General features: G+C 45.8%; 1 protein-coding gene and 1 non-coding gene across 3 annotated transcripts in view; both read left to right on the plus strand.

Moving 5' to 3' along the window:
• LOC122810428 (zinc finger protein 638-like) overlaps positions 1 to 24,656 on the plus strand; it is a 996,881-nt gene that overhangs the window by 538,109 nt on the left and 434,116 nt on the right. The gene's annotated exons all lie outside the window — the stretch shown is intronic.
• On the plus strand, positions 15,943 to 16,059 carry LOC122810470. Its single transcript, XR_006366115.1, has one exon. It is a non-coding gene; the product is annotated as a small nucleolar RNA SNORD89 (small nucleolar RNA).

The following is a 24,656-nucleotide window of genomic DNA, read 5'->3' on the forward strand; positions in this document are numbered from 1 at the left end:
ATTGGACCCACGGATGTATCTCCCTCGGATGGGTCCGGAGCCGCTGAGCTGGCACCGGCTTCTGGGGGGGTATATTCAGGCCTCAACATTTTTATATCAAACCGACAGCTGCAAAACCAAAGACAAAAGCAACTTCTAAAACTAAAAAACTGGCGCATGAGCCACGTGCACAGGCAGCTATACCTAAAACACAGATGATCAAAATGGCTGAAGACCTTATTACCTTGATCAGGGGTTCCCATCCCCCTCCTGATAAGAGGCCTAGGCAAGACAACGATTATGAACCTTCAGATCAGGTTTCTATTTCTTCTGGTGGTGGTTCTGATTAGGAATTGTTTATAACTCCCTATGAGGATTCAGATGCAGAGGAGTCTATACCATCTGCATCACCTCCTGAGGATTATTCATTTGGTGAAACCTTGTATACTTTGAGGGAGCTTTTTCACTGGGAGAGTCAATATTTCTCAGAATCAAAAAAGAGGCTCAGTGATTTCCTCCTCCTCCCTCAGCACAGACCTTTAGCCATAATACCCCCTGTTTTAGACATTGTGGATGATGCGTTTTCGGAGTCTAGCTTGACTCCTTACCTCCGGCTCCCAGCAAGCCTGACAGATATTACAGGGTCCCTGACTCTCGCAAGTTTTTATTTAGAAACCCTGCTGCTGATCCTGAAACTATTTCACAGGGTCCAAATGGAGTTAAGGCCTCTACAGCAAAAAATCTTACCTCCTCTGACAGAGATTCAAGGGCACTGGATAGATGGGGAAAAAATGTTTATACATCTGCAACCTTGGCAATTAGCGCCTTAAACTGCCAGTTTCATATGCTCAAGTATTAACAACATGTTATGGGTTTGCTGAAACAGAAAATTGTTGATTTCTGAGTGTGCAGAAAATAAAGAATTGCAGGAATTATTGCATGTGGCTGAACAAGTTGGAAAGCATACTTTGCAATGTGGTTTTGTTTCCTTAGAGACGACCTGCAGGGCCGCAGTTACTGGATCTGTGAGTAGGAGGCATGCCTGGCTAAAAGAGCAAAATTTGCCTGATCATGCTAAAGCTAAATTACTGGATGCACCTTTACAGCATGATACTTTGTTTGGTATTAAGGCAGAAGAGGTTTTAAAGAAAATGGAAGACAAAGCTAAGCCTATGCAAACTGTAAAAGACTTTGTACAAGTGCAGCCACCAAGATTCACTAGACACTGGCCTACAAAAAACTGGTCCTTTCCTGTGTCAGACAGAGTTCAAAGGGGCAAATCCAGACGCCCTAAGGGTTCCAGATACCAGGCACAAGATTCTTACAGGTCAAAGCAGTGGAGCGCTTCTACCTCCAAATCTGGAGGAGATAAAGCACAAGCCTACATAAAACAGTCCCAATGACTTCCCTCTGCCTTCACCAAGCACTTACCTTTTGACAGCACCCATAGGGGAAAATTAGCACTTTTTGCTCAGAATTGGCAGTTAATAATCCAGGACAAGTGGGTGCTAAACATAGTATCACAGAGATACAGATTCCATTTCCATACTCTGCCAATGGCAAACGGTTGGCCTGATCTACCAAAAAATCAATGGGCAAAGGCACAAAAACAGGTTACGTCTCTCATGGATATCGGGGCCATTCAGCCAGTACCAGAACAGGAAAAAGGACAAGGTTTTTACTCGACTGTTCTTGGTACACAGAAAGGACAAGGCCTGGCGGCCAATACTGGATTTATCGATTTTGAACACATACATGGACACAAAATTCGAAATGCTGACTTTGCAGCAGCTTCTGCCCATGCTGCGCAGGAATGCTTGGCTGGTGACATTAGACCTAAAAGAGGAATACCTGCACGTCCCAATAAGACAGTTGTGCAGAAGATACCTCAGATTCAAGGCTGGACAAATGCGTTACCAATTCTCTGCACTGCCCTTTGGCTTATCTACTGCGCCCAGGGTCTTTACAAAGTGCCTGGCACCAGTAATTGCTTTTTGCAGACAAAGAAGTATACAAATGTATCCTTACTTGGATGACTGTCTCATTCAAGCAGAGAACAAGGACATTCTTCTTCAACACCTGGCATTTGTGAAAAGGCTTCTAACATGCCTAGGGTACACAAACGAAAATAAATCACAACTGGTACCCTCTCAAAAGATAACATTCCTGGGTGCAAGCTTGAATACAACTGCCTAGATGGCTTACCTCACGCCTGACAAACAAAGGCAACTGACTTCTTACTTCAAATTGATGGCAACAAACCCCAGTTATCTGCAAGACAAACTCTGCAGGCTTTGGGCTTCCTGGCATCCTGCATCCTACTGATTCCATATGCAAGACTGCATATGAGGAAACTTCAGTGGTACCTAAAAAGTTTATGGAGTCGACATTGTCACAGTCTGGAAACAATGATTCCTCTCATTCCCTGCCTACAACAAAGAGTTTCGATGGTGGGCAAAGGCATGTCACCAAAACATGGGACGGGCCTTCACTCTACCCCCTGCCAGCCAAACCTTAACGACAGATGCATCAGATTATGCCTGGGGGGCCCACATGGCGGGAAGATGCATTCAGGGCATATGGACCCCAAAACAAATGCATCTACATATCAACCAAAAAGAGATGCTAGCTGTTCAAAATGCCCTGACAGCCGTCAAGGACTTACTTCATCCAGGACAACTACTGATAGACGGACAACACCACGGTTATGTGGTATATAATTAAGCAGGGAGGCACACACTCATACCCCTTTTGCAGATTACCCATGGCACTGAGAGACAGCTTTGGCTTACCAAGTACATCTTCAAGCTCAATTCCTGCCAGGAAAACAAAATACTCTGGCAGACGATTTAAGCAGAAACCTTATGGACCCTCACGAGTGGAAACTAGATCCACAAGTCTTCAGCATGATAACAAAGAGATGGGGGAGCCTGGGCATAGATCTATTTGCCTCTCCTCAAAATTATCAGTTGAAAAGATTCTGCACAAGGACTTGTCACAGACAAGCATGGAAAGTGGACGCCCTATCCTTCAGTTGGAAAAACCTATCAGTTTACGCTTTTCCCCCTCTGCCTCTTCTTCCCAGGGTCCTACTAAAAGTTAGACAAGAGAAACCAAAGATTGATACTGATTGCCCCGGACTGGCCTCACCAATACTGGTATCCAATCCTAAGGAACTTGTCTCAATACCCAGCTTGGATCTTACCTCAAAGACCACAACTACTGTACCAGCAAAACAATCAGATCCTGCACAATCAACTCCCGACACTGAACCTGGCAGCATGGCTGATCATGTAGTTATACAAACAACACCTCTCAGTAAAGCTGTGATGGATGTCATTTTGGAAGCCAGGCGGCCTAGTGCTAGAAAGTCTTATGCTGGTAAATGGAAAAGATTCTGTGCTTGGAATCAAGCACAAGGAACTGATGCAGCAGAACCAATTATTCCTCAGATTTTACAATACTTGACTGAGATGCTTGACAAAGGCCTATCTTTCTCATCAGTTAAAATCCATGCCTCTGCCATTTTGGCTCATTGCAATACAGAGCCACCAATCTTTTCTCATCCTTTACTAAAGCAGTATCTTAGAGGAGCCAAAAATGTAAGGCCTCCAAGATGATCACCAATACCTGTATGGGACCTTAATTATGTGTTGGAAAAGCTCACCCTGCCTCCATTTCAACCAGCTGCTACTGCTGATAAAGTTGTTGTCATGGAAAACAGCCCTGCTACTAGCAATTACTTCAGCAAGAAGAGTCTCAGAGCTACAGACCCTAATGGCCGTGGAGCCTTTTATCTTATTTTACCCAGACAGGGTAAGACTGGGGACAAATCCTTCATTTATGCTTAAGGTGGTTTCCAGTGTGGCCCTTAACCAAACTATTCATCTGCCAACCTTTTATCCAAATCTGCAGAACAAGGGGGAGAGAATTCTGCATTCCTTGGACGTACACAGATAAGTTTCTACTTGAGCAGGACTAAAGCTCTAAGAAAAACTGAGCAATTACTAGTGGCATATGCTGCAGGATCAGAAGGAAAGGCTATTTCAAAGCAGACTATTTCAAAGTGGATAAGCCACTGCATTTGTTTCTGCTACTTACACCATGGCAAACCTGTGCCCAAGGGCATTAGGTCTCATTCCACCAGAGCTGCAGCTACTTCAGCAGCCTTTCTCTGAGGAGTACCAACCAAAGACATTCTAGAGACGGCTACTTGGAGTTCTCTTCACACCTTTACAAGGCTTTATCATTTGCCTCTCTACTCTAAGTCCAGGGCAGGCTTTGCCACTGCAGATGTTCATCGTGTTACCCTGCTGCAGTCATCACACTTGGGTTATCCTGCCGTCAGGCGGTCCCGCAGTCTGCCCGAATTCCAAAGTCTTGGTCCGGCGTCGGTTGCTGTCGCTTCTTCCTTGACGTCGGTGCGCCAGGGGTATACAAGAGGCATCCGACGCCATTTTCTTCAGTTTTTCTTGCCGCGCGGTGTCCGAAGCAGAAGCAGTTTGCAAGTGCCGGTCGGCCGACACCTGAGATTTTCGAATCGAGTTTCAGTCCGAAGTCTTCAAAGCTAAGTACCCCATTGGGGAACCTTTTCTTGCCTCAGTCCGATGTCAGAAAAAGTTAATAATTGCATTTCTTGTGGGAAGCAAATACCTCATAAGGACTTTCATTCTTATTGTATACCTTGCCTAGGCCCAGACCACGACGTCACTGGCTGTCGGTTTTGTGCTAGCTTCAATAAGCGAACTATAAAGCGACGCTTTGATTTCGCACGACACTACTTCGGTAGGAAATTTAATTACACTATGCCGTCGGAGCAAACGACTACCGGCTTGCATGAAAAATGCAAAGATAAAGACAGGCAGCCTAGATCCAAACCAGACTCCGAGGCCTCGGCTGGGCCGGTTGCCGGTTCTCCGGTTTTCAGTGAGGTGCCTACGCAGCCCCTGACTACCTCAGAATTGGAACCCCAGACCGCTTCGGATTCTCTAGCAGAGAGTTCTAGGCCGACGCAGCCATTTTCTTTAGGCCCTACCGACGACATTGCAGCAGGAGATGCCGGCGTTGTAGAAACACCGGTTTCAGAAGGTGTCTTCAGACCGACTACTCTCACCATAAAATCTTATGCTAAGCTTAAGACTCTAAAACCAAAAAAGACTGCACTTAACTCTCCAGTTCAAGGCCCCATGCCTAAGAAACAGATGCTTAAAATGGCTGAAGATTTGATTTCTTTGATCAGGGGTCCCCACCCCCCCCCCCCCCCCGACAAAAGGTCTAGACAAGAGGAGGATTATGCCTTCTCTGATCGTGTCTATTTCCTCAGGCTCCTCGGAGGAACAGGATTACTCCTTTCCCCCCCTTATGAAGATTCTGATGCTGAAGATTCCATTCCCTCAGCTTCTCCCCCCTGAAGATTTTTCTTTTGGGGGAAACCTTACATACCATGAGGGAACATTTCCACTGGGAAGGTCAGGACTACTCAGACTCAAAGAAAAGGCTCCGGGAGTTTCTTTTACTCCCCCAGCACAGACCTCTTGCTATCCCCCCAGTTTTAGACATTGTGGATGATGTTTACTTAGAATCTAGTCTAAATTCAGATTCTCTGCCTCCAGCTCCAGCCAAGCCAGATAGATACTATAGAGTGCCTGACTCTCACAAATTCCTTTACAAAAGCCCTGTTGCTGATCCAGAGACAATCTCCCAGGATCCCAAAAGGGCTAAGGCTTCTATGGCTAAAAATGCTATACCCTCTGAAAGGGACTCCAGAGCACTAGATAGGTGGGGGAAGAAGGTTTACACCTCAGCTACTCTAGCTATGAGAGCACTAAATTGTCAATTTCACATGCTTAAATACCAACAGTTCCTAATGTCTCAAATAAAACAAAAGATGAGCACGCACCTTCAACAGTCTGAATTCAAGGAAATGCAGGATATGTTGCATGCAGCTGAACAGGTGGGCAAACATACTTTACAATGTGGATTTGTTTCCTTGGAAGCTTCCTGTAGAGCAGCTGTTATTGGGTCTGTTATACGTAGGCATGCTTGGCTAAAGGAACAAACTCTGCCTGATCATGTTAAAGCAAAGTTACTAGATGCACCCTTACAGCAGGATGTCTTATTTGGGGCTAAAGCAGAAGAGGTTTTGAAGAAAATGGAGGATAAGGCAAAATCTATGCAAACGGTCAAAGATTTCTTACAGGTACAACCCCCACGCTTCAGCAGAAATTGGCCAACAAAAAATTGGCCCTTTCCAGCTTCTGACAGACCACAGAGGGGTAAATACAGGCGCCCAAGGGGCAGAGGACAAGCACAAATCCCTTACAAACCTCGCGAATGGGGCACTGCAACACAGAAGGGAGGAGAAGACAGGTCCCAAACTACTAGAAGGCAAACACAATGACTTAAACCTCAAACTGCCAAACAAAACTCTCTTGGCAGCTCCCTTGGGAGGAAAATTAGCACTTTTTGCAGACAACTGGCGTATCGTCACAAAAGACAAATGGGTCCTAGACATTATCTCAGAAGGATACAGATTCCATTTCCACACCTTGCCAAGGATAAAAGGAAAGCCAGACCTGCCACAAACTCAATTGGCAGAGGCACAAAAACAAATTACAGCTCTCATGGACATGAGAGCCATTCAGCTGGTACCTACACAGGAGCAAGGCCAAGGATTTTACTCGAGGCTCTTTCCAGTCCCTAGAAAGGACAATGCTTGGAGACATACTGGACCTTTCAATTCTAAATACCTTCTTGCAAGTACCCAAATTCAAGATGCTAACACTACAGCAGCTTCTTCCCATGTTGAGCAAGAAAGCTTGGCTAGTAACGTTGGACCTCAAGGAGGCATACCTGCATGTCCCTATCAGACAATATTGCAGAAGATGCCTCCGTTAGGTTCAACCCATTACCAATTCTCTGCACTGCCCTTTGGCTTATCTACTGCACCCAGGGTCTTCACAAAATGCCTGGCACCAGTAATTGCATACTGCAGACAAAGAGGAATTCAAATATATCCATACCTGGACAACTGCCTCATCCAAGCAGAAAGCAAGGACATTCTCTTACAACATCTGGCTTTTGTAAAACATTTAAGTTGCCTAGGGTACACAGTAAACGAAAAGAAATCAAAACTAGTGCCCTCACAAAATATGACATTCCTGGGTGAGCAACCACAAACGACCAGCAAAGGAGATCGCCCAAGTACTTTATTAATCACAGTAACATTAAAGATATGTCACTAAACCATACTACTAATACAATTTGCAAAACTGCATATGAGGAAATTGCAATGGTACCTAAAAAGTGTATGGACTCAACACAGCCACAGCTTGGAAACAATGATACCTCTCATTCCCTGCCTTCAACAGGAGTTTCTGTGGTGGTCACAGGCATGTCACCTCAACAAGGGTCAGCCTTTTACCTTACCCCCAGCCAGGCAAGTTATGACAACAGATGCATCGGACTATGCCTGGGGGGCGCACATGGCAGGACAATGCGTTCAGGGCATATGGATTGCAGATCAAAGAAATCTGCACATCAATCAAAAAGAAATGCTTGCTGTACAGAATGCCCTGACAGCCTTCAAGGACCTCTTACATCCAGGACAGCTTATAATAAGGACAGACAACACCACAGTAATATGGTACATAAACAAACAAGGGGGTACACACTCCTACCCTCTATGCAGGCAAGCAGTGACCTTGTGGAACACAGCACTGGCGTACCAAGTTCAATTACAAGCTCAATTCCTGCCAGGAAAAAAGAACACATTGGCAGACCTAAGCAAAAACATAAAGGATCCCCACGAGTGAAAACTGGATCCACAAGTATTTGCAATGATAACTCAAAAATGGGGGCTCCCAGACATAGACCTGTTTGCCAGCCCCCAAAACTATCAGCTACCAAAATTTTGCACAAGGACATTTCACCATCAAGCTTATAAAGTGGACGCACTCTCATTCAGTTGGAAAATGCTGACAGTATATGCCTTCCCTCCATTGCCTCTTCTCACAAAGGTGCTGCTGAAAGTCAGGGTGGACAGACCCCGAATGATACTCTTTGCCCCAGACTGGCCACGCCAGCACTGGTACCCACTATTAAGGAATATAACACGGATCCTCCCTTATTTTCACATCCACTTCTAAGGTAGTTTCTCAGAGGGGCCAAAAACATTAGGCCTCCCAGGAGAGCACCAACACCAACTTGGGACCTCAATTTTGTTCTGGAAAAACTTACATTACCTCCTTTTGAGCCAGCTTTCTCAGCTGACTTAAAGTTTATATCATGGAAGACTGCCCTGCTGCTAGCAATTACTTCAGCCAGAAGAGTCTCAGAGCTTCAGGCAGTTATGGCAGTAGTGCCTTTCCTCTTAGGTTCATACTAGGCTATCTGCCCTAGGGCATTTATAAGCCTAGCCAGAGTGTGTTTGGCTTTCGCCACCCATTTTAAATTAATTTTGCTATGCCCTTTTTCGAGGTTAGTATACTGTGCCTCTGTCTAACAGTGATACAGAAGTGATACCCGGGGTAAACCTACGATCCCCCATCCACTCATCAAGATTCCTCTTGAAGAGTGTCAATGAGGGACTCTGCCTAACCTGGACTGGGATTTTATTCCAGAGTGAAGGGAGCCTCTGGGTTATGAATCTGTCCCTCTGGCATGTCCTATTTACTTCAGTGCTGAGGTTCAAGTCTCTCTATCGCGTAGCTCAATGGGATTTGGATTTTCTGAGGTGCAGCGTGTCAATTAATTCCTGGTTGGACATGGCTTTATACGTCAGGCACAGATCGCCTCTGAGCAGGCGGTATGCCACTGAGTAGAGCTGGAGTTTCTTTAACCGGGCAGCATATGGCATCTGTTTGAGCCCTTTGATGCTCTTGGTGAGGTACTTTTGGGGTCTTTCCAGTTGCTGCAGGTGTCTGGTAAGGTACATCCCAAAAAGGGGCATTGTACTCAATTATGGGCCTGATGAGGGATGAGTAAAGAGGCACAATGCCCTCCCCTGATCTAGATGTGAATCCCTTCATGATTAGGTGGGCTATATAAAATGTTTTTCTAACCACTTTGGCCACGTGGTTGTCAAATGAGAGATTGCTATCAACTTGGGTCCCCAGGTCCCTAATTACTACTTCAGTACTTAATGGATTACCACCTATGTGGTAATTTGTGGGCACTTTGTTTTTGCCAAAGGGGATGACTATACACTTTTTGGCGTTTAGCTTGAGGCCATGGCTCTGGCACCAGTTGACTGTTTCTATAAGGCCCTTTTGGAGAATGCTTGTGTCGGCTGGAGAGTCTATTATGGCGCCCAGTTTGCAGTCATCTGTGAACTTGGTCAGCCACAGTCCTTCCGTGTTGGCCTGTACCTCTGAGAAATATATACCGAACAAGAGAGGTCCCAAGACTGAGCCTTGTGGGACGCCACTTGTAACTGGTTTGGAGTCTGACATGGCTCCAGCAATTCTAACCATGTGGGTTCTGTCCTTGAGCCAATTTGCAACCCATCTAGTGACATAGGGGTTTATATTTAAGCTGGTGAGCTTATCTATAATGCCCGAGTGGGGTATTGTATCGAAGGCTTTTGCGAGGTCCAGGTAGGCTGTGTGAACCACCTTCCCCTCGTCAATGGCCTTGGTGACTGTTTCAAAGGAATCGGCCAGGTTTAAGAGGCAAGATCTGCCCTTAAAGCCGAACTGGGTAGGATCCAGTGTCTGTAGGTCCCCAATATCTTTATTTATAAGGTCCATGATGATTCTTTCCATAGCTTTGCAGACCAAGCTAGTCAGGCTTATGGGGCGATAGTTTCCAGGATCCGTTGAGGCACCACCTTTGTGGAGAGGGACCACCGTTGCTGTACGCCACTCTTTGGGTACATATCCTGTAGTAAGGCTGAGATTGAACAGTAGTTTTATGTTTGGGTTTAGCTCTTCTTGGAGTTCATGTAGGACGCAGCCCGGGACACCGTCTGGTCCCATTGATGCTGTGTTTTTTGCTTTGGAGAGGGCGGCTCTTACCTGAGCATCTGAGATGTCAGGGGGGCAGCACTCTGCTGGGATAGATATTTGCCCTTTTGGTGGGGGGGGGAGTTTGCGCTGAACCTGTCAGCTAGGATGTTGGCAATGTCTGTGGGTTTGGTGTATTTTTTTCATTTTGGACTAATTCTGAGCGTATCTGGGAATTCCCACCCAGGTTCCTAACATAACTAAAGAAAGCCTTGTGATTATCCTTAGTGTCCTGTGCAATTTTTCTCTCAAAGCTGGCCTTAGACGATTTTGAGTGCCCATAGTTTTTTGCTAATACTGATCAGAGATGCCTTCCCTTTTTGGGATTTTGCTCTATCATGTAGTAGCTTCCTCCTTCTATTGTATTTGTTTGTTTATGGCTGGGGTCCACCAGACAGGACGTCTGCCTTTGGAGGATTGGGTCTTGGTTTTATTTGGGATTGCATGATCCATGCATTCCTGAAGGTGTTCATAGAATGCGTTTATAAAGGATTCTGCGGTCTGGGCCGTATTTTCCACAGGCTCGGGGGCTTTCAAGGATTCCACCTCTGTTTTGAGGAGTGTGAAATTTGCTTTAGAGAAGTTTTTCACTGTGGTTTTCTGGGCAGGGGTTGGGGTCGGGATGTGAATATCCAGTGAGATTAGTTTATGGTCTGATCTTACCAGTGAGGGATACACTTCTGGTCTGGAGCATAGAGTCCCCATGTTAGTGATGATCAGGTCCAGTATGTTTTCCCCTCTTGTGGGAGTGGTAACAAGTTGTTCCATAGCATTTGAGTTTATAAATTCTAGGAACCTTTGGGCTAGGGTGTTGGAGCTAGAGTAATGCTCCCAGTCTGTGTTTGGGTAGTTGAAGTCGCCCAATATAATGGTGTTTGGAGAGACCTTCATATTTTCCAGTGTTCTCAGGAAGGCCAAGTGGAGTTCCTGGGTTTGGGAGGGTGGTCTGTAGCAGGCTATAAACTGGAAGGCAGTTTTACCCACTGTTTAGTTGCACATGGATAGTCTCTGATGCTTCGTGCTGTGCCACCAACCTGGAGGTGTGGGTATCTTTGACGAATATGGATACTCCCCCTCCTTTTGTGGTTCGGTCCAAGTTTTGGGGCCGAAAAGCATGGTATGAGGTATAACCTGGTAGTGCTGGGGTGCTCTCGGGATCCTTGAAACCAGGTTTCTGTTACTGCACAGATATTGATGTTCTCCCCGCTAAGGAGAGTTTCGAGTGCATGCATCTTGAGGTTTAGACTTCTGGCGTTGAGTAGCACTACTTAGTTTCTTATCCCTTGTGATACCTATGGAGGTGGGTTTGTCTTTTGAGCCTTGCCTATAAAAGGCACTATGGGGGTAGCAAGAGCCTTTGCCAATATCCGAAAGCCCATGGGTGATAGGTGCAAGCTGTCCCTAGCGAAGCATCGTGGCTTGTCGAGCATGTCATCCCAGGCTGACAGGCATTGGATCCCCTTTGAATGACACCAATACTTAAGCCAGTTGTTGAAATTGATCATCTTGTCTTCATATTGTGGCATCATTCTTGGTGAGGGTAAGATGCTACTCAGGGTCAGGGTCATACCGGCCTCGGCTACATGCTCAGAGAGCTCCTCTGTCTCTTTTCATGTAGTCCAGGGAGGTACGTCTCAGGTCATTCACACCAGCATGGATAATGACTGAGTCATATTTGTACTTGCCTTGGAGTGACCTGAGTGCTTGTGTTATGTGGCTGATCCTAGCGCCCGACAGGCAGCTCACCGTGACCTTCTCCTTGTTCAGCCTGGTGAGCGGGACGTCAGTGTGCCTGACAATAGTCACCTATTACAAGTGTATCAGGTGCGTTGTTTAGATTTAAGGGCTGTGACTGTTCGGCACACTGGCTTTGTGAGCTGTGTGTTGCACGTGTTTTGTTTTGGGTGTGCGGTTGCTTGAGTGTCTGCTTTGGAGGTCTCTGCTGCTTAGGCAGATTTTTATTTAGAGCCTCCGAGTATGTTTTTGTGTGTTTGTGTTTGGTTTGTTGTCGTGGTAGGTCTATGTGAGACTGGAATTGTAGTGAGTGTGGTTTCCTTTTCCTCCTGACTGGTTACGCCAGTACTGAGTTGAGAGAGCTTAGCCTCCAGTTTGGCTATATGGTTGCATCTCTCACATGTGTTGGAATTTGTTGGGAGGAGGAGAGGGTTGTCTTTGTACATGAGGCAGTTGTAACATTGCCTCAAGATTCCCAGATTCACCAGCTGGACCGGAGAGGCGATTGACAACTGACCTTTGGACATGCTAGAATAGTATTGGCAATTCCTTTATAATTGAAAAAAAAGGGCCAGTGGGGAACAAGGTACTCAAGGGGTGTTTGTGAGGGTGTAGTGCTTTTAGTTTTTTAGTGCTGACTTATATAATTGCTTTAGTGAGCAAGTGCCATGTAACTTAAATGCAATGTGCTACAGGTAACTTAAATGCAAAAACGACAAACAATAACTTTCATTCAAGTGAAACAAGGAAATAAGTACAGTAAGCAATGCAGATATCACTAGGGATCCACAGAAGCGCTGAAAAGTCGCGTTTTAGGTGGAATTAGTGTTTCAGGGAAATAACAAGCAAACAAACAAGCATACAAACAAAGCTAGATTCAGCAGGCCTGGATCTAGTCTATGCTACAGCAAACAAGGTGTACCAATTTCAGTAAGAAGCAGTTCAAATATGCAGGCACGATAAGCCTTTAACTAGAAATTCCCAGCTCAGAAGGGCAGATTCCAGCCTCTCCTCCCACAAAAGTGCAGACCACAAACCCTCTTAATGTAAAATAACTGGCCTGAAGCCCAAGTGCTTAAACCAGAATTAATACACTTTTAGAATAACAGACACTGAGCCCTCAATCAGCAGTTCCCAACTTAGAAGGATGTAAGCTACCTGTCCTGCCACCACAGTGCAGGCCACAAACCTTCCTAATGTAAAACAACTGGCCTGAAGCCCAAGTGCTTAATCCAAAAGACTTAGAATGATAGCTACACTTTAATCAAGTTACTACCAAGCAGTAATAAATACAATTGAATACTTTAAAGAATGCCTGGATTAGTGCTCAAGTTATACAAACAAAGCTAGATTCAGCAGGCCTGGATCTAGTCTATGCTACAGCAAACAAGGCGTACCAGTTTCAGTAAGAAGCAGTTCAAATATGCAGGCACTATAAGCCTTTAACCAGAAATTCCCAGCTCAGAAGGGCAGAGTGCAGCCTCTCCTCCCACAAGAGTGCAGACCACGAACCCTCTTAATGTAAAATAACTGGCCTGAAGCCCAAGTGCTTAAACCAGAATTAATACACTTTTAGAATAACGGACACTGAGCCCTCAATCAGCAGTTCCCAACTTAGAAGGATGTAAGCTACCTGTCCTGCCACTACAGTGCAGACCACAAACCTTCTTAATGTAAAACAACTGGTCTGCAGCCCAAGTGCTTAAACTAATAGGCTTAGAATGAGTTACACCAAGCAGTAATAAATATAACTGAGTACTTTTAAGATGACGCAAAAGCAAAATAAAGTAGGAAGAAACACAAATGCAGTAAAAGCAGATACATTTTTTTTTGTGTGAGAGCAAATGAGATGGGCCCAGGCGGCGTATCCAAGTGCAAATTTACAAGATGGGCGGGCAGTTTCAAAGCCACCAAGATTAACACCAAGACAAAAACAGGGAGAGAGGGTGGGGACCTACAGTCACAACTTCCTGCTAGATATTGCTCAGTGCAACACAAACAAATTACTTTAAATTGTGTATTATTTGATAAAAGTGCAGATAAAAATCTACTTAGCTCCACTCATGCAGGTCTCAGTTGGCCAAAGCTCTCAGTTTAAACAGAAAGCAATTCACTGTTTTTCATTATTTTTCATCAAGACAGTTTCTCTACGAACTAACCCCTCCTTTATGCTTAAGGGTGGTATCCAGTGTGGCTCTAAATCAAACCATCCATTTACCCACTTTCTTTCCAAATCCACAGAACAAAGGAGAAAGACTCCTGCATTCCTTGGACATTCACAGGCAGCTACGCTACTATTTGGATAAAACTAATGTCTTCAGAAAATCTGACCAGCTTTTTGTATCCTATGCTACAGCATCACAAGGAAAGGCCATCTCAAAACAGACCATTTCCAAATGGATAGGACATTGCATACGTTTTTGCTACACCCACCATGGAAAACCAGTTCCTACTAGCATAAGGCCCCACTCTACCAGGGCAGCAACTACATCTACAGCCTTCCTCAGGGGGGTACCAACCAAGGATATTCTGGAAGCTGCAACTTCGAGTTCAGTACACACCTTCACCAAACACTATCACTTACCACTTTACTTTAAGACTAGAGCTGGCTTCACCACTGCAGTTTTGCAGGGCCTCCTAGCCTCCTCTAATCCTGATTGACTCCACCTCCCATCCTTAGCTTTGGGATTCAACCCAAGTGTGATGACTGCAGCAGGGTAACACGAACATAGTACAGTTTTGTACCTACCGTAAATGTAGATGTTAGTGTATACCCTGCTGCAGTCCAGGTTACCCTCCCTCCATCCCCTCTGACCTAACTAAAACCTTTCAATACCTTAGATTCTGATGCAACCTTTGTGGTGTATTTGCTTATAGCTGGGAGGGATGTTTTGTTTGTGCTACACTTTTATTATTGGTATTATCTACTGACCACCTTTTGGGGGGCACCTGATATCTGGAGCAAAAAAACTGAAGAAAATGGCGTCAGATGCCTCTTGTATACCCCTGGCGCGCTGACGTCAGGGAAGAACCGACAGCAACAGACGCCGGACCAAGACTTTGGAATTCGGCCAACTGCGGGACCGCCTGACGGCAGGATAACCCAAGTGTGATGACTGCAGCAGGGTATACACTCGAACATCTACATTTATGGTAGGTACAAAACTGTACTTTCTGCGGGGCCTTATAGCCGCACCAAATGTTGTTTAGCTTCAGCCTCCCATCCATAGCTTTGGGATTCTACCCAAATGTAATGACTGCAACAGTGAAAGACGAAGAACATAGTACAGTTGTGTACACTTACCATAAATGTAGATGTTCAAGTGTATTCACTGTTGCAGTCCAGGTTACCCACTTGCCATCCCCCTTTCATTCTGGAGTTTATCTTTCCTTCTCTATCTTCTACAACCTATATGTGGTATATTTGCTTGTAGAGGAAGGTAGTTTGTATTGATACATGTATATATAGTTTATATATATATATATATATATATATATATATATATATTCGCTACCTTTTTGGGGGCACCTGATATCTGGGGCAAGAAAAACTAATGAAAATGGCGTCGGCTGCTTGTTTTATACCCCTGACGACCTGACGTCATGGAAGAGGAGACAGCAACCGACACAGGACCCAAGACTTTGGAATTCAGGCCGACTGAGGGCAACCTGCCAGCAGATTAACCAAATGTAATGACTGCAACAGTGAATACATTCGAACATCTACATTTTTATGGTATGTGTACACAACTGTACTTTCTAGTGTCTTTCTTTTGGAACAACGTCTAGGCTGCTCAGGGCCTGTGACGCCCCTCCCCCAGTAACTTTTTTCCCTTTTCTGCGGTTTTGTAGTGCGCATAACGGCCTGCTGACTAGCTTGGTTAATCGGTTATGAAATTTAAGCAAGGTCCTGTGAGTGTAGCTTTGTTTTAGAGTTTAGGAAGTACTGTCACATTCTCTTATTTATCGAGAAGGGTACCTTAAGTACGAACTGCACAGCTAACTGCATACTAACATCTTTATAACATAATAGTTCTATATCAATGTGTATTGTGTTAGTTTACGGAAATGGCACAAGGAACCACCCAGTAAACAGACTAATGTTTCTGTTTGGATCTGTTTTGTGTGTATACTTTGAGAATAATTGGTATTTTTATGTACAAGATGGTTGCTAATCTGTAGTAAATGAAAGGGGGGCAGCTTTCCTTTCACACAGGAGCTATTTGCCAATGAATGATGACATTAAAAGGCCGAATTGCAGTGTTTCTGGCTAATAGTTTGCTCTCGTAGCTGGAGACACAGTAACAAAACCAGCTGAATCGAAATTGAGTCTGAATATGGCAGAGCATCCTGGAACTGTTAATTGTATTTCTGATTTACTTTGTGGTTGTGGGCGGCCGCGGTGGTGCAGCTGTTAGTGTTGCCACCTCACAGCAAGAGGTTCTCCGGTTCGATCCTCAGCTGGGGTGCCTTCTGTGTGGAGTCTGCATGTCCTCCCTGTGTTTGCGTGGGTTTCCTCCTAGTGCTCCGTTTTCCTCCCACATCCCAAAGACATGCTGTAGGTGGATTGGATACTCTAAATTGGCCCTAGGTGTGTGCCTTCAGTGGAAGGGTGGGCGCTGGGCTGGCAACTCGACACTGTAAAACTCCACTGCCAATTATGAGTGGGCAGGTGATCTGCTGTGATGACCCCTAGCCGGGAAAAGCCGAAAGTCGTCGGGGGACAAAAAAGATACAAGGGAATGGCAGTGACCAACCACTCCTCAATACCCCCAGTGTGTGTACTTGAGTAGATGTCTGCTGGACTTGGGGGTTCAAGTCTTTTAGGGATGACAGTGGACTTCCAAGGCTGGAAATCCCCAAAGGTTATTAATGCAACAGTGAAAACACTAACATTTACATTTATGATAAGTCTATGCACAAATGGAATTTCTTACTTGGCATCTGACAACCCCCCCCCCCCAATCCCCACCTCATTAAAAGAAAGATTTAAGTAGAGAGTAGAAAGGGACACTGACAGAAAGTAGCATAGTGCGATTCTGGTGACCAGTCATAGTTCATGAATATTGGCCCTGGCGAGGTGCTTTTGCAGTATCCAGGCTTTAAGTATCAAGAAGTGTCCTCCTGTTCCTATGTTGCAGTATTCTAGGTGTGGGATTTCCTGCCCTCAGATGACTCGTATGTCTGCTTCTATACAAAAGCTTCAGCTTGGCTGTTGCAGTGTGCGTGAGATGTCACAAGTAGGGCCATAAACAAAGGGCCTTAAATGTGACATCTGCACGCAAAATCCTCAGAACTTGAAAGCCGACGGACAGAGAATAAGGCCCAGCAGGAGAGATGCCAGTTGTTTACAGGTGTGTGACTTGGAGACCTACTGCAGTGTAGGTAGTGCAGGGGAGAGAGGAATAAGACCCTGGGGGTACTGGTGGGTGGGAAGGAATACTGCAACATGGAAGAGGACATCTATGGTTATGGTAAGATTTTACACAGCTATTTTATGTTCTGTTACTTCTAGGTGTGGGAGCGTACCACAGCTTAAGAGGATGAGAGGGTGGTGGTAGATGAAGGTTCTACAAGACCCTGCAGGATTGCCCTGGCGAATCCTGTCCTAGCTCTGGAAAATTGGTCCAATTTGTAATGCATGGTGAAGGTGTGGATGGTGCCCCAGAGGTGGCTGCTTCCAAAATGGATGCTGTGTCTAGGCCTTTCATGAAGGCCTTTGAGGTGGCCACAGCTCTACTGGAATGGACATTGATTCCCCTTGGGGGTTCCTTTCCATGGTGAGAGTAGCAGAAGCAAATAGCTTTCCTGATCCAGCATGCAGTGCTTTGCTTTGAGACTGTCTTGCCCAGGGCTCTGGTGTGAAAGGAGATGAGCTGGTTAGTGTTTCTGATGGCCTTGGTCTTGTCCAGGTAAAATCTAAATTGTCTTTGCACATCCAGGGAGTGCATTATCCTCTCTCCTCCGTTAGTGAGTGAGGGAAAAAAGGTGGGCAGATAAATGGATTGGTTAAGAGAGAGATCAGTGACCACCTTGGGTATAAAAAGGAGGGGTTGGTTTGCAGGGACATCCTGTCTTTGTGGACGACTGTGTAGGAGGGACAGGCCATTAAAGCCTGCAATTCTGACACTTCTGGCTGAAGTGTTAGCCACCAGCAGGACTGTCTTCCATGTACACATCTGTAAGGAGGAAGGCCCAGCAGGTTCAAAGGGATGTTGGGTTAATTTCTTTATGATGTTAATGTCCCAAGGCGGAGGGTTAAGTTTTCTAGGTGGTGGTCTGTGCAAGACCTCTTTAAGGAAGAGCTTTACGTCGAGCCTGGCCAGCAAGGGGAGTTCCAGGGGCAGGCAGGCTGATATGCCTGAGAGGTGTACCTTTACAGAAGAATATGAAAGGCCACTTTTTATCACATGACAAGTAGTTTAGAACCAAGGGAACCTCCAGGGAAATGGGGTCCCTTTCCTTTTGCAGACACCATTTTGCAAGTCTTTCCCATTTAGCCAGGTAAGCTTTTCTGGTGGTAGGTTTCCTTTCCTATCCTTAGGACTGAAAGCACGTCCTCTGAGTAGTGGTCTGAAAGGGATCAAAAGTTTATCACCCACAGAGTCAGAGACTACATCTGTACCTGTGGGTGTAGGAGAGTTCCTTTGTCTTGTGACAGTAGTTCCACCTTGTAGGGCAGCTTAAAGTGATTGCCCTTGACAAGTTTGTGAAGTAGGGGGAACCAGTGCTGCCTTGGCCAGTAGGGAGTCACTAACAAGATTTTTGGTTTGTCCTGAATGTTCAGGAGGACTTTCTGAATCAGTGGGAATGGGGGGAAGGTATAAAGGAACTTCCAATGAGATGCTGAAAGCGTCCACTCTCCATGCTAGAGGTGAGTGGGTTTTTGAGCAGAAGTTCTGCAGTTGTCTGTTCTGGGGGGAGGCAAACAGGTCTGTTTGTGGAGCACCCCACTGGTGGACTGTGTCTAAGACCACCTCCCTGTTCAGCTGCTATTCGTGCTTAGACAAGGAGGTCCTGCTCATGAGATCTGCTTGGTGGTTGTCCTGTGAGGGGATGTAGACTGCCTGCAGGATGAAGTTGAGACTAGAGGCTAAGTCCCATATCAGCGGGGATAGACTGCACAGCTGATAAGCCTTTGTTTCCTCCCTGCTTGTTGAGGTACCACATCACCATGGTGTTGGTGACCGCCTTGAGCACCCCTGGAACCAGAAGAGGAATGAAGTTCTTTAGAGCTAAAAAAAAACTGCTGTCACTTCCCTGATATTGATATGTTTGGCCTGAAGAGGGGGGTGCCATTTTTCTTGAATCCTGTAAGAAGCCAGAGTTGCTTCCCAATCTGAATCTGAGGCATTTGTATACATAACTTGGGTTGGGGTTGGGGACTGTAGTGGGAGCCCCGGGTTCAATTGCACTTGCTGGATCCACCGGCTGAGTTCTGTTTTCATACAGGAAAGGAGGGGGGTGGCCTGCTGTAGGGGATGTAGGTGCTGGGACCAGGTGTTCTTCAGGAACCACTGCAGCTTGCGCATGTGCTTTCTTGCCAGTGGTAGCATGGGGATGGTTGCTGCTATTAAACCCAGGAGACTAAGAAAACACCTTGCTGTCACCTTTTGGAATAGTAGAGCTTCCTGGAAGTGGGAAGTTAGACAGAACCTTGTCCTGAGGTAGAAAGGCCTTCATTGAGTCTTATGATTCTGTAGCCAAGGAAAGTATTGTCCTGGCTTGGCATCAGCGAGGATTTGGAGAGGTTGATGGTGAATCCTAGGTTCTGCAGAAGGGATATGATGAAATTTAAATGCTTCAATAGAAAATCCCTGGACTCTGCCCGAATCAGGATGTCGTCCAGTTAAGGGTAAATCTTTATCCCCTGAGTTCTGCAGAAGGCAGTGGCTTGGGGTCATGGATAAACCAAAGGGCAAGGCAGTAAATTAGAAATGAGAGGAAGGCCCAGAAAAACGCAGGAATTGTCTGTGGGAATTCTTGATGGGTATTTGCAGGTAGACTTCCTTTAGGTCTAGGGTGACCATGAAGGCCGTGGCTGGAATGAGAGGCAGCAGGGTGGGGAGAGAGCATTTTGAAAAAGGGTACATGAAAGCTGTAGGTTTAGAAAGGACAGATCTAAGATGGTTCTCCAGGGGCCATCTTTTTTTGGGGACCAAGAAGAGACTGGAGTAAAACCCCTTTCCTTCCTGTCCTGGAGGAACAGGTTCTGTGGTGCCTACCTTTAAGCGATCTGCCAAAACTTGTGGCATGAGATGGGCCTGGATTTTGGATAGGAAAGGGATGCCTCTTCTGGGTGGCTTCTCTTTCCGGGATAGGAAGTACCCTTTTTGGGTAATGTTTAAGACCCACTGGTCTGAAGTGATGGATTCCCAAAGGGAGAGATGGTGGGAAAGGTGGGCTGAGGGGGGAGGTGGGCAAGGCAGTCACTCATTACTGGGGCCTTCTCTGTCCTGAAAGGGCCATCTGGGTTTCTGTGGTGGAGCAGAAGATCTGGAGTTGGTAGGTCTTCTAGCCCCTCTTCTGGACCTGGAAGAGGAGGGCTGTGGAGTACGTCTTGCAAAGGTGGCTTTAGCAGGGTAGTTCCTATAATACTTTGGTATGGGCGACACCATCAAGTGCTTAGTGTCCTGGAGTTCTTTGCTTTTTTTTCGTAGATTTTTAAAAACCTCGGCAGATTGTTTTCCAAAAAGCACATTGTGGTCCAGAGGGGCATCCAGGAGTTTAGCCTTGAAATCCTCTGGGAGGTTCTGGAGTCTTAGCCATGAGTACCTCCTGAGGGCTGAGGCAGATGCTGGAGCCCTGGAGGATGCTTCTGCAGCATCCTAGCTTCATCTGATGGAGTGCCTGGCTACCTGTTGGGCCAAGGAAAGTTTGGATGAGATGTCTGTCATGCTGTGGGACTGTGTCAGGCAAGGAAGCCAGCATGGAGGAGGCCTGAGACACCAAGTCTAATGCATACTTGGTCTTGTGGGTCTGATAATTTATGGTTCTGAAAACCAAAGTTGAAGTGTATACCTTTTTCCCCATCCTATCCATGTACTTACTGTCTTTGTCAGTGGGTAGTAGGGAGGTAGAGGCAGCAGTCTAGATTGCTTATCTGCCGTGGTGGCAACAACAGCTGGTTCTGCCAAGGATGGCTTAACTAAGGATTTGTGGTCCTCTGGTACTTTATAGAAGCGGTCAGGATGCTTAGGGGCCGGAGGCTGGGAATTAGGGGCCTTAGAGGCCACATTGAAGACATCCAAGTAAGCAGGCAGAACGGGTCTGTATCATATGAGCGAATCACACAAATTGCGAACGGTCAGAATATTGAACATACCGGACCTCGAAGTGCTTTTTCTGAGATCGTGGTACAGTGAAGAATGGGATATTTGCCCTTTCCTCATTGTAGTGCGATCTTGGGCCGCAGCCCCCACAATAGGAAGTTCGAGATCCGGTACATTCGATATTCTGAGCGTTCGCAATTTGTGCTATTCGCTGATATGATATAGATCTGGCAGAACAGGGGGAACTGCTGAAGGGGGAGGGTGATTTCACTTGCTACAGTTCAAAGTACCGGTGATTCCACTTGCCGCAGTTCACAGTACCTTTTTTGGGTGTCAGTCATTTGGGAAGTATCCCGTTTAAAGTAATCATTCATCTTGGTGTGGGAGTCTCACCAAAAGTAATATCCTCGGGGGGGGGTCCCCCTCCACAGATTCCTCATCAGGAGAGTAATATTCCTTGGGGGTGGGGGACAGTCTGGGAAACATAAGAAATGGACCCTTCTGATTATGAGAAAGTGGAGTCATCTTCCCTGAATTTGAGGGGTCATGGATGGGAGGGAAGAAGCAGAGACAGGCCAACGGCTCAGAAGAGGCAGGGTGGAGGTGGCTGAAGACCTAAGCCATAAAGGCCTGCATGAGATAAGAAGTGAAGGCCTGGCAATCCGGTGTGACTTCTGAAGAAGTGGAGGTATGTTTAGTTTTCTGTTTCTTTTTGACCGGAGAGGAAGTAGTGTGGCCTGGCATCAGATCTGGAGAATAGCACATCCGAAGTCCAGAGAGGAAGTAGAGTGTGGCCTGGCGTCAGATCTGGAGAATAGCACATCCGAAGTCTGGATCCCCTGCCAGAGGTACCACCGAAACTTGTTCCCCCTTGGTGGGTGTCGATGACTGAGCTCCGAGGACGTGCCGGTCTGCTACAAAACTACTTCCTCGAGGGACGTCGCTGCAGTTGAAGGATCCTCCGAGCGTGCATCAACCCCTAGATCAGCAGTTGGCGGTGAGTCGGGAAGCGGAGCGGCAGGCGAAGAAGGCCTAGGAACCTTGGCCTTCTTGTGCGAGGTTCAGGTGTCCTCCGATGCAGGATCCATCCTAAGGGCTAACCACGTAAGGTGTTGGTTCTCAAGGTAGAGATTTAGCGTGGCTAGATGGCTGCTCAAGGTCTTAGGCACAAACGATTGACAAATAGTGCAGGAGGCATGATCGTGTTCCCAGCCTAGGCTAAAACCACACCTGTCATGGGCGTCCTTATGGGGTATCTGGTACTCGCATTGGCACTTTCCCTTTTTACCTGACATCAGCTAAAGGCTACAACAACCAAGCGTTAGCTAGAACAATCATCAAAAATAAGAATGGAAACCCAACAGGCTACTTATCTTTAAGATGCGATGTCTGTAAAGCAGTAGCAACTTATTTGAGACTGCACGGGTTCAGTGTTTCCAGATTTGGATGACTGGCTCCTTGCTTCACTCACCAGGTATCTACTTGAACAGTCAAGATTTCACCCTAAGCATTTGCTCTTGTCTAGGTGTAATGGTGAATCTTGCCAAGTCCAACCCACCAGTTGGAACTCATAGGAGCCTGCCTTAATACGACCTCTTCCATATACCCTTCTTTCCTATTCAGACAGCAGAAAATAAGTAGACGTTCTGTCCAACGACACTGTTCCTGCTTTACTAGTTCTACAGGCACTGGTATCTGTGACCACTGCTATCACTTTAGTACTGTTAGCAAGGTTCCACATGAGAATCCTACAGTCTTTTCTTTACTCCCAATGGTCTGTTCTCATTCATCTGTCTCACCTCATCCGAATTACCAGTCGTTGCAAGAAGGGTTTATGTTGGATGGAATCATCCCCAGGCCATAGTAACCACGGATGCCTCCCAGATCGGAGGGCGTGCGGGGGCATTTTCAGGGAAAGACTGTCCAAGGCACTTGGTTCCTAAGAAAAGTCAATCTGTATGTCAGTGTTCTGGAACGGAGGGCCATGTTCTTAGCACTGCAAACCTTTCAAACTGTCCTCCCTCTAGGAACGATTGCAATTCAGTCAGACATGTCAGTAGTCTGGTACATCAACAACCAAGGCTGAACCAAGTCTTAGCCCCTTTGTCAACAAACCCTCAGTGTGGCAGTGGGCGATCTCTTCAAACTCTCTTCTGGTAGTGCAAATCCCAGGGAGCTCAAACATGATAGCAGACATATTCAGCAGATGTATCCTCCTGCCTCACGAGTGGTCTCTCAATCCCAGAGTGGCAAAGGAGATTTTCCGTCATTGGGGCCTGCCTTGCTGCGACCTATTTGCATCCCCCCAGAATAAGCAGCGTGGCAGGTGCTTTACCAAAATCCCCCCTCAGGGGGAGTCCCCGAGAGATGCTGTCCTTAATGACTGGCCCTTGGGACTACTCTGTGCCTTTCCCCCCATTCCACTAATTACTAATAAAAACTAGAGACGTTAATGACTGTAAGAACGGTGTTGCTTACCCTAAACCACCCCCATCCCAGTTCAGGAATTTTACTGATCGACCAGGAGAGTCTTTAACAAACCAGGGGAGAGGAGTTCAGGCCACTAACTTTAACCAGTGTGTAACAGAACCTTTCTCTAATCAACAAAGTAATGTTGACCCTGTTGATGAAGAAAGGGAAGGGAATTACAACAACTCTTCCCAGAATCAAGGTAACAGAGCCCTAAGTGGGGTTTTAAATAACGCATGTGATCAGCCTTCTTTTTCCAACAATGGCCAAAATCACCGACCCAAGTACAACATGATGGCGAAAGGAGTCAAGTAAGTGATCAAGTTGAACAGACAACTATTAAACCTATTATTTTATATAATAGAAAAGGTGATTTCAAAATTTACAACTTTTCTGACTATGACATTGACCCTAGGCTATGTGAAGTTTTTAGCAGGGGCTTAACTTTTGTCCCAAACAACCACTTTAGACTTCCTGAAACACTAATTGATTTAAAACTCTACACCCGCAAACTTAATTTGAATTTGATGTTTGGTGAGAAAAGTCATGTTAACAACAGCCTGAGAGTATCTAGTACATTCAATCCACCACTGCATTCGTTGTTAGGTTTATTTGAACATTTATGTGAGTTTGACCTCAGACATTTGCTAAGAAAGAGAAGTAACGTTTGGAACACACTTAACATGGATGCTAGTGAAAGGGAAGTTTTGAATTTAACTAAAAGTCTGCCTATCCATTTTTTAAAACCAGATAAGGGGGGGTGGGCTAGTTGTTATGGAATCAAATGACAAGTCAAGGATGCACTTGGTTTTGGAAAGTGGTATGTATGCTGAATCCAGTGTCAATGAAATGAATGGGCCTTATAAAAAGGTTCATTGTTTTTTGAATGATTTATTCATTGAAGGATTGATAGATATGGACACATTTAATTATTTGTCCACACCTAGCCCTAAAATACCAACATTATGTGGGTTGCTGAAATTACATAAGGACCAACAGAAACCACCCATGAGAGCTTTAGTTAACTCCCGGGGCTCTATCACATACGCAAGTGTGAAATATATTGATTCTATCTTAAAGAAGTACGTTGTAAATGAAAAGCAAGTATGTAGAGACTCATGGGTATTTTTAACTTCCATCAACAACATTAAATATGACGAGGCTGTAATGTTTTTGACAGTAGACGTAGTTGATTTAT

Source organism: Protopterus annectens, chromosome 8.part1, assembly GCF_019279795.1.
Source record: "Protopterus annectens isolate FY-2018-M chromosome 8.part1, PAN1.0, whole genome shotgun sequence".
NCBI lineage: Eukaryota > Metazoa > Chordata > Ceratodontiformes > Protopteridae > Protopterus > Protopterus annectens.